This window comes from Procambarus clarkii, chromosome 26, assembly GCF_040958095.1.
Source record: "Procambarus clarkii isolate CNS0578487 chromosome 26, FALCON_Pclarkii_2.0, whole genome shotgun sequence".
Taxonomy (NCBI): domain Eukaryota; kingdom Metazoa; phylum Arthropoda; class Malacostraca; order Decapoda; family Cambaridae; genus Procambarus; species Procambarus clarkii.
In genome coordinates this window covers 20,696,351-20,710,502 of record NC_091175.1, presented here as the reverse complement: position 1 = coordinate 20,710,502, position 14,152 = coordinate 20,696,351, and the positions used below count along the sequence as shown (strand labels likewise).

At 49.4% G+C, this 14,152-nt stretch overlaps 1 protein-coding gene across 3 annotated transcripts in view; it reads right to left on the bottom strand.

Moving 5' to 3' along the window:
• Cad99C (cadherin 99C) overlaps nucleotides 1-14,152 on the bottom strand; it is a 226,593-nt gene that overhangs the window by 190,565 nt on the left and 21,876 nt on the right. The gene's annotated exons all lie outside the window — the stretch shown is intronic.

Genomic DNA, 14,152 nt, shown 5'->3' with positions numbered 1-14,152 from the left:
GCGACAAGACTGGACCCGGATTCACAAAGCAGTTACGCAAGTACTTACGACCGTGTACATCTTTCCTCAATCTTTGACGGCTTTGGTTACATTTATTAAACAGTTTACAAGCATGAAAACTTGCCAATCAACTGTTATTATTGTTATAAACAGCCTCCCGGTGCTTCGGAGCTCATTAACTGTTTAATAATGTAAACAAAGCCGCCAAAGATTGAAGAAAGATGTACAGGTTCGTAAGTGCTTGCGTATCTGCTTCGTGAATCTGGTCCCTGGTCTCAGAACTGAGGGGACTTAGTAAAGCTGTGAGGAACTCTGACCCTCACAACGTTGTAGAAAAGAAAAACCGGGAAGAGATGATGATAACGTACAAGATATTGAGAGGACCGGGTAGTGGAGAAAAAGGCAATGTTCGGTATAAGATACGTCAGGTCCAGTGGGAGGAAACTGGAGCCGCAGATGAGCCGCTGGAGGGAGGTCAGGAAACACCTTCAGTGTGAGAGTTGTCACCACCTGCCATGGTCGACAATCACTGTCGAGGCGAGATAAATAAGGAACTAGGGAGGTAATACCTGGCCCTGCAAGCACATCTAGGAGAACAAATCCACATGGGCCGTGACGAGGATTCGAACCTGCGTTTGGGAGCATCCCAGACACTGCAGGAGTAGGGCAGTGACACATCTAGGAGAGTACATCTGGGCGAGGGTACGTACACCCCCCCCCCCACACACACATGGGGGGGGGTGTAGTTAGTAACTGGAATGCACTAGGAAGTGATGTGGTGGAGGCAGACGCCATACACTAGCTGACGAGGAGTCACAATAACGTGGCTGAAATACGTTGACCATATTGGGCACCTGACAGCTGAGTGGACAGCGCTAAGGATTCGTAGTCCTCAGGTTCCGGGTTCGATCCCCGGTGGAGGCGGAGAAAAATGGGCAAAAAATTTCTTTCACCCTAATGCCCCTGTTACCTAGCAGGAAATAGGAACCTGGGAGTTTGGGAGAACCTGGGAGTTTGGGACGCTAAGCCCCGAAATCATCTCAAGATAACCCCAAACCACACACTAGAAAGTGTAGGGACGACGACGTTTCGGTCCGTCCTGAACCATTCAATCTACTTAATAATGATCCAAGACGGACCGAAACGTCGTCGTTCATCACTTTCTAGTGTGTTCTTTGGTCTCCATACACAGTTTCAAATGTATGTATGATAGAGCTCAAGAAGCTCATGAATCTACTGTGCACCAGTAGATTGACAGTTGAGAGGCGGGACCAAAGAGCCAGAGCTCAAACCCCCGCCAGCACAACTGTGTGAGTACACCTACTAGGTGATGAGAGTGTCCAGGAGGAGATAGTAGGAGGTTAACGGGACCCGACACCCCACATCCGGCTCCTGTCTCTCTCTCTCACTCACCAGGAGCCTTAACAGTCGCCGGCCACTCCTGCCCTACTCCTGGAAATATCCCCCACCACAACCTTCTCTTATTTCCTCTCCACACATCTCTCACCCAAAAGGATGTATACAAAGATATACATGATTTACATTTATTATCATTGTCACTGAAGACAACCAACGTGCCGATGTCATCTTTACATACATTATTAAAGATGGATTGATTGACTGATGAAGATGAAGCCACTCAAAAGGTGGCACGGGCATGAATAGCCCGTAAGTGGTGACCCTTTTGAGCCATTACCAGTATCAATAGATGACACTGGAGATGTGTGGAGGTGCGATCGTACCCTGCGTGACGGGAAATGTCTCCCGTACAACACCATTAAAGGTGAAGAGGAATAGTTATATGCCAGCCGGTGTGGGGCAAGGAGGGGTATAAGTTGACCACCACCACCACCACCACTCTTACGGGGGCTATTCATACCCGTGCCATCACTTGGGTGGCTTAATCTTCATCAATCAACCACAGTTCTCACTCTTAAGTTACAACCATATCACAAGACAGGTTTTTGATCTCGGTATGACTTGCCATCTGCCAATACGAATGGAGCGTGAGGAGCTTGAGAATAAGGATTGGCCACCTTCCAAGCTTAAGATCTTTGTCTTCCCGATAGGTTCAACGTGTTCTCAGGGGCCGGCTGGCCTGGTGGGTGGACGCGAGAGGAATAGTGGCGGCCTCACCGTGGCTAGGTGTGAGGGTAGGAGAGCCACGTCTGGGAGCGGTAAGGGCATATTTCTCCACTCACACCAGGGACTCATCCTTCAAAAAAGGTACCAAAGCGTAAGTCATTCTACGTCATCGATATTCTTTTTTAAACAAAACAAACTTAACCTAATGTATAAGACCTAACTTAACATATCCCAACCTAACTTAACATATCCCAACCTAACTTAACGTATCCCAACCTAACTTAACATATCCCAACTTAACTTAACGTAGCCCAACCTAACTTAACGTAGCCCAACCTAACTTAACGTAGCCCAACCTAACTTAACATATCCCAACCTAACTTAACGTATCCCAACCTAACTTAACGTAGCCCAACCTAACTTAACGTAGCCCAACCTAACTTAACGTAGCCCAACCTAACTTAACGTAGCCCAACCTAACTTAACATATCCCAACCTAACTTAACATATCCCAACCTAACTTAACGTATCCAAACCTAACGAAGATACAAGATGTTTTTGTGTATACTCTGTGAGAAGTGTAATGTCATCGCATTCCTTTTGGGGAATGTTTATATATACTGGGTTACCTGGTTGATACCTGCTTGATGGGGTTCTGGGAGTTCTACTCCCCAAGTCCGACCCAAGGCCAGGCTCGACTTGTGAGAGTTTGGTCCACCAGGCTGTTGCTTGGAGCTGCCCGCAGGCCCACATACCCATCACACACCCGGCAGGCCAGCGTGAGGTAGGCTACACACCCGGCAGGCCAGCGTGAAGCAGGCCACACACCCGGCAGGCCAGCGTGAGGTAGGCTACACACCCGGCAGGCCAGCGTGAGGCAGGCTACACACCCGGCAGGCCAGCGTGAGGCAGGCTACACACCCGGCAGGCCAGCGTGAGGTAGGCTACACACCCGGCAGGCCAGCGTGAGGCAGGCTACACACCCGGCAGGCCAGTGTGAGGCAGGCTACACACCCGGCAGGCCAGCGTGAGGTAGGCCACACACCCGGCAGGCCAGCGTGCGGCAGGAATAACAGGCCGCCCCACAACATCCTCCAGGGGCCGGAGCGCGGAACAGCGCGCCGCCGACCCACAGTCAGGAAGGAAGCACACTCTTGCCACATGCTTCATACATTCATATTTACTCCCATTTATTTATCACTCAAAATACACACAAACTTCACAGTAAACATCGCATCATAACGCCTCAATTTCTTGACTGTAAAGCTGGCTGATTCATACAAAAATAGGGAAGGCTAAAAATAATATTTACATGCGCGTGGCAGCTGTGCCAACCACAAGATGACCGGATTACCCGGAGCGTTCCTGTGGCGGCGGCGATGAACTTGTCCCAAATCTGGAATCAGTGTCATTGGTGGAGCGTAACCCAAAATATAATGAACGACTCTCAGCCCTTGCTAAACTATTCCAGGCTAGTGGGGTTAATTAGTAGATTTATATACTATAAAATCCCTTACATGCCCTGCTAATTGTATAGTTTAGACATAAAATCATATTACTAGGAGAGGTATACGGCTGCGCCCGGGTGTCTCTATCTCTCTCCCCCCTTTCTCATCTGTTTCCCTAGCTCCCCTCTTCTCTTCCCACCTACCCCCCCCCTCAATTTTTCTTCCTCTCCACATTTCTCCCCAAAATCGATGACCTCGCCGATTTAATGGGGGTCACTAATTAGCCCGCCCTCCATTAATAGGACCAATAGGGCCGACCCCGACCAGCCTATGTCCGACCCATACCGCAGATCGTTCACACTGTAAAGTTGGACCAGGCTAACTCCAAGTGTCTGTCCTCAGCTTCACTCAAACACCCAGACATTCTCCTGTCTATAGATTACGATATTATTATTTATTAGTAATGACGAGACAGTAACTGACGCACGCAACACCAGTGACGAGAGTAACTGACGCACGCAACACCAGTGACGAGAGTAACTGACGCACGCAACACCAGTGACGAGAGTAACTGACGCACGCAACACCAGTGACGAGACTAACTGACGCACGTAACACCAGTGACGAGACTAACTGACGCACGCAACACCAGTGACGAGACTAACTGACGCACGCAACACCAGTGACGAGACAGTAACTGACGCACGCAACACCAGTGACGAGACTAACTGACGCACGCAACACCAGTGACGAGACTAACTGACGCACGCAACACCAGTGACGAGACTAACTGACGCACGCAACACCAGTGACGAGACTAACTGACGCACGCAACACCAGTGACGAGACTAACTGACGCACGCAACACCAGTGACGAGACTAACTGACGCACGCAACACCAGTGACGAGACAGTAACTGACGCACGCAACACCAGTGACGAGACTAACTGACGCACGCAACACCAGTGACGAGACTAACTGACGCACGCAACACCAGTGACGAGACTAACTGACGCACGCAACACCAGTGACGAGACTAACTGACGCACGCAACACCAGTGACGAGACAGTTACTGGCGCACGCAACACCAGTGACGAGACAGTTACTGGCGCACGCAACACCAGTGACGAGACAGTAACTGACGCACGCAACACCAGTGACGAGACAGTAACTGACGCACGCAACAGTGACGAGACAGTGACGCACGCAACACCAGTGACGAGACAGTTACTGGCGCACGCAACACCAGTGACGAGACAGTGACGCACGCAACACCAGTGACGAGACTAACTGACGCACGCAACACCAGTGACGAGACAGTAACTGACGCACGCAACACCAGTGACGAGACAGTAACTGACGCACGCAACAGTGACGAGACAGTGACGCACGCAACAACAGTGACGAGACAGTTACTGACGCACGCAACAACAGTGACGAGACAGTGACACACGCAACACCAGTGACGAGACAGTAACACAAGCAACACCAGTGACGAGACAGTGACGCACGCAACACCAGTGACGAGACAGTGACACACGCAACACCAGTGACGAGACAGTAACTGACGCACGCAACACCAGTGACGAGACAGTGACACACGCAACACCAGTGACGAGACAGTAACTGACGCACGCAACACCAGTGACGAGACAGTAACTGACGCACGCAACAGTGACGAGACAGTGACGCACGCAACACCAGTGACGAGACAGTGACACACGCAACACCAGTGACGAGACAGTAACACACGCAACACCAGTGACGAGACAGTGACGCACGCAACACCAGTGACGAGACAGTGACACACGCAACACCAGTGACGAGACAGTGACACACGCAACACCAGTGACGAGACAGTGACACACACGCAACACCAGTGACGAGACAGTAACACACGCAACAACAGTGACGAGACAGTGACACACGCAACACCAGTGACGAGACAGTAACACACGCAACACCAGTGACGAGACAGTGACACACGCAACACCAGTGACGAGACAGTGACACACGCAACACCAGTGACGAGACAGTAACACACGCAACACCAGTGACGAGACAGTAACACACGCAACACCAGTGACGAGACAGTAACACACGCAACACCAGTGACGAGACAGTGACACACGCAACAACAGTGACGAGACAGTGGCACACGCTACACCAGTGACGAGACAGTGACACACGCAACACCAGTGACGAGACAGTAACACACGCAACACCAGTGACGAGACAGTGACGCACGCAACACCAGTGACGAGACAGTGACACACACGCAACACCAGTGACGACAGTGACACACACGCAACACCAGTGACGACAGTGACACACACGCAACACCAGTGACGAGACAGTGACGCACGCAACACCAGTGACGAGACAGTGACACACGCAACACCAGTGACGAGACAGTAACACACGCAACACCAGTGACGAGACAGTGACACACGCAACACCAGTGACGAGACAGTAACACACGCAACACCAGTGACGAGACAGTGACGCACGCAACACCAGTGACGAGACAGTGACGCACGCAACACCAGTGACGAGACAGTAACACACGCAACACCAGTGACGAGACAGTGACACACGCAACACCAGTGACGAGACAGTGACACACGCAACACCAGTGACGAGACAGTAACACACGCAACACCAGTGACGAGACAGTGACACACGCAACACCAGTGACGAGACAGTAACACACGCAACACCAGTGACGAGACAGTGACGCACGCAACACCAGTGACGAGACAGTGACGCACGCAACACCAGTGACGAGACAGTAACACACGCAACACCAGTGACGAGACAGTGACACACGCAACACCAGTGACGAGACAGTGACACACGCAACACCAGTGACGAGACAGTAACACACGCAACACCAGTGACGAGACAGTAACACACGCAACACCAGTGACGAGACAGTGACACACGCAACACCAGTGACGAGACAGTAACACACGCAACACCAGTGACGAGACAGTAACACACGCAACACCAGTGACGAGACAGTGACACACGCAACACCAGTGACGAGACAGTGACACACGCAACACCAGTGACGAGACAGTAACACACGCAACACCAGTGACGAGACAGTGACACACGCAACACCAGTGACGAGACAGTAACACACGCAACACCAGTGACGAGACAGTGACACACGCAACACCAGTGACGAGACAGTAACACACGCAACACCAGTGACGAGACAGTGACACACGCAACACCAGTGACGAGACAGTAACACACGCAACACCAGTGACGAGACAGTGACACACGCAACACCAGTGACGAGACAGTAACACACGCAACACCAGTGACGAGACAGTGACGCACGCAACACCAGTGACGAGACAGTAACACACGCAACACCAGTGACGAGACAGTGACACACGCAACACCAGTGACGAGACAGTAACACACGCAACACCAGTGACGAGACAGTGACGCACGCAACACCAGTGACGAGACAGTAACACACGCAACACCAGTGACGAGACAGTGACACACGCAACACCAGTGACGAGACAGTAACACACGCAACACCAGTGACGAGACAGTGACACACGCAACACCAGTGACGAGACAGTGACACACGCAACACCAGTGACGAGACAGTAACACAAGCAACACCAGTGACGAGACAGTAACACACGCAACACCAGTGACGAGACAGTAACACACGCAACACCAGTGACGAGACAGTAACACACGCAACACCAGTGACGAGACAGTAACACACGCAACACCAGTGACGAGACAGTAACACAAGCAACACCAGTGACGAGACAGTAACACACGCAACACCAGTGACATGGGGGTTAAAATAAAAAACTTACGTTTAAATAGTCTTTAAATAAAAAGTTTGTGTTTAAATAACAGTTTGATAAAATAAAAGTTTTATTTGAGTAAGAACTTTGAATTTAAAATAAAAATGTATATTAAAAAAACAAAGAGCCGATCGTTGTGTTAACTATTGACTATTAGGAACATTTATGCCAAGTATTATGTAAGGCCCAACTTGCCTAACATGCAGTGATTTTTGTCTTCAAATATTTCTTTTCAGATTGGTTGATTTAAATTAATACATAATAAATTATTAAATAATAAATATAAATAAAACATAATATTAATAAATAATAAATTATTTAATTAATATTATAAACATGAATTACTTATGTTAACAGGTCAAGTACGTTAGGTTTGATCAAATTTCAATGTTATTTTTAACTTAAATTAAAAATAATTAAAATATAATTGAAAGCCTTATTATGCCATAAGAAAAAGTTCAGAAAAATATATAATTTCAGGAAAGCTCGGTTTATTAAGCAACTTGGCCTATTAGGTATAACATGCTGTACACACACACACAATTATATATATATATATATATATATATATATATATATATATATATATATATATATATATATATATATATATATATATATATATATATATATATATATAAACTATTGGGAAATGTTATGACGAGTTTAATACCATAGTCCGCATCTCTACACCCACCGTGAGGCAGGCTACACACCCGGCAGGCCAGCGTGAGGCAGGCTACACACCCGGCAGGCTAGCGTGAGGCAGGCCAGCGTGAGGCAGGCCGCACACCCGGCAGGCTAGCGTGAGGCAGGCCACACACCCGGCAGGCCAGCGTGAGGCAGGCCACACACCCAGCATGCCCGCGTGAGGCAGGCCACACACCCGGCAGGCTAGCGTGAGGCAGGCCACACACCCGGCAGGCCAGCGTGAGGCAGGCCACACACCCGGCAGGCTAGCGTGAGGCAGGCCAGCGTGAGGCAGGCCACACACCCGGCAGGCTAGCGTGAGGCAGGCCAGCGTGAGGCAGGTCACACACCCGGCAGGCTAGCGTGAGGCAGGCCAGCGTGAGGCAGGCTACACACCCGGCAGGCCAGCGTGAGGCAGGCCACACACCCACCACAACTTGTGTGGAACATCCTTCCACAGACGTATCTCCATCTACCGCTGACCTCCTCTGTTTCTCAGCAACACATCTTCCTCCATCAACACATCTCAACAGCTTCCATCAGCATATGGATGCAGGAAAGAACCCGAGAAACCCGACTCGTCCAGCAGCAGCAGCAGCACCAGCAGCACCACCACCACCAGCAGTGACCTGTTTACCTTGAGGCAACGCTTCTGGTCAACCAGGGAAGGGCAAGTGGTGGGGGAGGAAGGGGTAGCAGACCTGTAGGGAAGGCACGAGATGGCAAGTGAGAGACGAGAAGAAGAGATGAAGGGAGGGCCGGAGGATGAGAGGGAGAAGTGGAGACGTGACGGAGACGAGAGAGAGCTAGAGCGAGAGCGAGAGAGAGAGAGAGAGAGAGAGAGAGAGAGAGAGAGAGAGAGAGAGAGAGAGAGAGAGAGAGAGAGAGAGAGAGAGAGAGAGAGAGAGTGTGTGTGTGTGTGGAAAGACGTGAAGGAGATGGGAGGCGTGATTGTGAAGGGGGATGAAGGTAAGAGAGAGGCATGAAGGGAAGAGATAGGGGGGGGGGAGAAGTCGTGAAGAGGAAAGAGTAGGGGAGAAGTAAAGGAGAGGGAAGAGAGAGGGAAAGAGTGCCTCCCTAACAGTTCAACAGTTTACGAGTGCGGTGGGAAGTAAGGGTGCCAGCGGTGCCAGCGGTGACAGTGTCACGGGGGAGGGCCTCAGGGAGATAACAAGTGGGTGAGTGCAACATGTACTGGAGTGTGTTGTCATCAGCTGGGTGTCTGGCGTAAGAGTCTCGACCCGTTTCCAGCTGGGAACAGTGGGTCGGGCTCCAGCTCATGGCTTCCCACCACTTCCCCTGATGGATTACCTGGAGAGCCTCCCGGGAGTTCTTCTCCCCCAGGCGTAAGACATTCTTAACAACCTCTTGGATTCCTGCATTTGTAATTTGGTAAATGACGCGCATGTTAATTATACTGATCCCTGGTGTTCCCGCAGCAGTGCACATGACCCTAACCTAATGTTCCCGCAGTTCCCGCAGTAACCTAATGTTCCCGCAGCAGTGAACATGACAGTTACACTGATCCCTGGTGGTCCCGCAGCAGTGAACATGACAGCTACACTGATCCCTGGTGTTCCCGCAGCAGTGAACATGACAGTTACACTGATCCCTGGTGTTCCCGCAGCAGTGAACATGACAGCTACACTGATCCCTGGTGTTGCCGCAGCAGTGAACATGACAGTTACACTGATCCCTGGTGTTCCTGCAGCAGTGAACATGACAGCTACACTGATCCCTGGTGGTCCCGCAGCACTGAACATGACAGCTACACTGATCCCTGGTGTTCCCGCAGCAGTGAACATGACAGCTACACTGATCCCTGGTGTTCCCGCAGCAGTGAACATGACAGCTACACTGATCCCTGGTGTTCCCGCAGCAGTGAACATGACAGCTACACTGATCCCTGGTGGTCCCGCAGCAGTGAACATGACAGCTACACTGATCCCTGGTGTTCCCGCAGCAGTGAACATGACAGCTACACTGATCCCTGGTGTTCCTGCAGCAGTGAACATGACAGCTACACTGATCCCTGGTGTTCCTGCAGCAGTGAACATGACAGTTACAATGATCCCTGGTGTTCTCATGTCAGAGAACATGAGGGCACGAGAATCATGAAGGTAACAATGAACACATCAACCACAATATGTCAATCTGGTAAAGACGCAGCTCTGGGGCCCCAGTTTCCCCTGGAGCACCGTGAGCAGGTCAACAATGCGGGCACAGAGGAAGGTGGAAGGAGGGAGGCAAGGAGAAGGGGAGAGTGGAGGACGTTGAAGAAAAGTCACCACTAAGCCGCCACCACCTCGTGTATAGTGGAGAACGGCCTCTACACTTCTCCCACACCTGCAGCCTCTCCCTCCACCCCTGATGGTACACTCATCATAACTCGTCTGCTCCTCCAAGGTGATCACTCATGATACACACTACAGTAAAGAGATAAATGTTCAGCAACATTAACAAGATAGACTCGGAGGATTCCGTTACCGGTGTAGGCAGTGGAGGCCACGAGACCACCACGCCCACCTGCGACGACCACGCCCACCTGCGACGACCACGCCCACCTGCGACGACCACGCCCACCTGCGACGACCACGCCCACCTGCGACGACCACGCCCACCTGCGACGACCACGCCCACCTGCGACGACTACGCCCACCTGCGCTCACTAGTTCAAACCGCTACCCCCCCCCCCAGTGGTCGTTCAACACCTGGTTGATACCTGGTTGATGGGGTTCTGGGAGTTATTCTCCTCCCCAAGCCCGGGACGGGGCCAGGCTCGACTTGTGAGAGTCTGGTCCACCAGGCTGTTGCTTGGAGCGGCCTGCAGGCCCACATACCCACCACAGCCCGGCTGATCCGGAACTTCTTAGAAAACCGTCCAGTTTTCTCTTGAAGATGTCCACGGTTGTTCCGGCAATATTTCTGATGCTTGCTGGTAGGACGTTGAACAACCGCGGACCTCTGATGTTTATACAGTGTTCTCTGATTGTGCCTATGGCACCTCTGCTCTTCACTGGTTCAATCTTGCATTTTCTTCCATATCGTTCACTCCAGTACGTTGTTATTTTACTGTGTAGATTTGGGACCTGACCCTCCAGTATTTTCCATGTGTATATTATTTGGTATCTCTCTCGTCTCCTTTCTAGAGAGTACATTTGGAGAGCTTTGAGACGATCCCAATAATTTAGGTGTTTTATCTCGTCTATGCGTGCCGTATATGTTCTCTGTATTCCCTCTATTTCAGCAATCTCTCCTGCTCTGAAGGGGGAAGTGAGTACTGAGCAGTACACTCCTGCTCAGTAGTGTAGATACGTCATCACTCAGTACCACTCACCCGGTGGCCTCACACCCACTCACCCGGTGGCCACACCCACTCACCCGGTAGCCACACCCACTCACCCGGTGAGGTTCTCTTCATCGCAGAAAGCTACTTCACTTGGACGCACTGATCTTCCTATAGCCAGAGTGAGACTCTGGGTAAACTGGGTACTCGCCTGGGGGTAAACTGGGTACTCGCCTGGGTGTAAACTGGGTACTCGCCTAGGTGTAAACTGGGTATTCGCCTGGGGGTAAACTGGGTACTCGCCTGGGGGTAAACTGGGTACTCGCCTGGGGGTAAACTGGGTACTCGCCTGGGGGTAAACTGGGTACTCGCCTGGGTGTAAACTGGGTACTCGCCTAGGTGTAAACTGGGTATTCGCCTGGGGGTAAACTGGGTATTCGCCTGGGGGTAAACTGGGTACTCGCCTGGGGGTAAACTGGGTACTCGCCTGGGTGTAAACTGGGTACTCGCCTAGGTGTAAACTGGGTACTCGCCTAGGTGTAAACTGGGTACTCGCCTGGGTGTAAACTGGGTACTCGCCTGGGGGTAAACTGGGTACTCGCCTGGGGGTAAACTGGGTACTCGCCTGGGGGTAAACTGGGTACTCGCCTGGGTGTAAACCAGATAACTTCGAGCAACTGGAGAAACATGTTAACTGGGATGCATTTGCATTAATTGGGCAACTCTTGGTGTTGAAGTCTGTGATGAACGTTACCAGACCTGTTCCCAGGAGGTCCTTCCCTAGTCCCTTAAGGATGTGCTCCACACCGCCAGTAACTTGAGACGTTGGTTGTATACTGTGAACAGCTCTCCACCAGCCAAATACTGGTAATACAGTTAACTACTGTGGTTAAGCTAGCGCGGTTAACTACTGTGGTTAAGCTTACGCGGTTAACTACTGGGGTTAAGCTTACGCGGTTAACTACTGGGGTTAAGCTAACGCGGTTAACTACTGGGGTTAAGCTAACGCGGTTAACTACTGGGGTTAAGCTAACGCGGTTAACTACTGTGGTTAAGCTAACGCGGTTAACTACTGTGGTTAAGCTAACGCGGTTAACTACTGTGGTTAAGCTTATGCGGTTAACTACTCGGGTTAAGCTAACGCGGTTAACTACTGTGGTTAAGCTAACGCGGTTAACTACTGTGGTTAAGCTAACGCGGTTAACTACTGGGGTTAAGCTAACGCGGTTAACTACTGGGGTTAAGCTAACGCGGTTAACTACTGTGGTTAAGCTAACGCGGTTAACTACTGTGGTTAAGCTAACGCGGTCAACTACTGCGGTTAAGCTAACGCGGTCAACTACTGCGGTTAAGGTATCACGGTTAACTGCCATGGTTATAGTATATACTTTAGTATATATGAGTTATACTAACTCCATACTATTCCGTGAAATGGGATTAATGCCTTTCATCTTATTCTTATGTTTTTCTCTCCCCTGCTCCTCACCTCTTATCTCACACTCTTTACCTTATTTATTTGCCTTTTCATTCCTATCTTCTTTACGGGTTATTCATGCCCGTGCCACTTCTTGGGTGGCTTAATCTTCATCAATCCTATCTTCTATTACACGACTTGATAATGGTCCAGGACGGATCGAAACGACGTCGTTTCACCATTTTCTGATGTGTGTGTTGAAATTGAAATTGAAATAAGTTTATTGAGGTAAAATACACACAAAGGAATGAGGTAGCTCAAGCTATTCTCACCCCGTTCAGTACATCGTGTTAATACATACATAGACACACATCACAAACAATAAACATATTACCGAACATTATGAGAGATAAACATATACATTTCCTCCTTTACACATATTTGTGTGTGTTGGTCATCATATCTTCAGCCACGTGATTGTGACTCATCGCCTGCTACTATGTAAGTCTAGATCATGTCCCACTCGCTGTTTCTCCTTTCCCTAAGTGTCTTAGATTTAGATCCCTCTGTCTACCCCGGAAGCCCAATCCCCTACATTGCTTGGACCAGCCTTGTAGCCAATCTCTTCATTTTCTCAAGCCTGTATTTTGAGGTTACTGAGGTGGGGCTCCAAGCTGGTGCTGCATACATTAGCACTGATCACCTACAGATGTATTTTGGATAAGCAGTTCCTCCTGATAATTATCTTGATCAGACGCATGCTGTGTTATAAACAAATCCATGTGTAAGTTACTACGGGATGCTGTGATGTTCACCAGGATGCTGTATGCTGTAAGGTAGGACTATATGGGCCAGTTCCTGCGGAGAGTATGTAGCCTTGTTATGTAGAGAGGGGTCTAGGACCTGAGCAAATCTTCAACATCATACGTCACTGCTGTTCTTAAGCAAACCAAACCCGACCCAACCTATCCTCTCCAAAATAAGAAATAAAATTTTGTGTGTGTATAATATTATATATATATATATATATATATATATATATATATATATATATATATATATATATATATATATATATATATATATATATATATATTATATATATGTATGTCAAATAACGGAGGTAGAATTGAAACAGGAAGTTCCTTAAGTACTTTCGTACATTAATACATCTTCAGAAGGAATGAATGAATATTCATTCATTCTGAAGATGTGTTAATATACGAAAGTACTTAAGGAAATTCCTGGTACAATTCTTCCTCCGTGGTCTGACATTGTCACATTTTTCATCATGTGTTAATTTCTTCGTGATGTACACATACATAATATAAAGTGTGTGACGTCACTAGGATATTATAAATTTATTCCAGCTCAGGTTGTGAG